The sequence below is a fragment of the Merops nubicus genome, unplaced genomic scaffold (assembly GCF_000691845.1).
Source record: "Merops nubicus isolate BGI_N331 unplaced genomic scaffold, ASM69184v1 scaffold1829, whole genome shotgun sequence".
Taxonomy (NCBI): Eukaryota; Metazoa; Chordata; class Aves; order Coraciiformes; family Meropidae; genus Merops; species Merops nubicus.
Window position 1 is genome coordinate 2,621 of NW_008628804.1, and position 244 is coordinate 2,864.

A 244-nucleotide genomic window follows, 5' to 3' on the forward strand; every position below is an offset into this window, starting at 1 on the left:
CTCTGGGTGCCCCCCAACCTTCTCTGAGTGTCCCCCAACCTTCTCTGGGTGCCACCCAACCTTCTCTGGGTGCCCCTGAACCCTCTCTGGGTGCCCCTGAACCCTCTCTGGGTGTCACCACCCCCTTGGCTGCCACCATGAACCCCTTGGGTGCCTTCATGACTCCCATGCTTGCCCCCATGACCCTCTTGGGTGCACCCCAACACTTGGTTTGACTCTAGTAGGTTCTAACTACATAGGACAA

General features: G+C 59.0%; 1 protein-coding gene across 1 annotated transcript in view; it reads right to left on the reverse strand.

Annotated features, from left to right (window-relative positions):
- The window catches only part of LOC103779135 (alpha-actinin-4-like), a gene marked incomplete at both ends in the record, with an annotated part of 4,011 nt that overhangs the window by 965 nt on the left and 2,802 nt on the right, over positions 1 to 244 (reverse strand). The gene's annotated exons all lie outside the window — the stretch shown is intronic.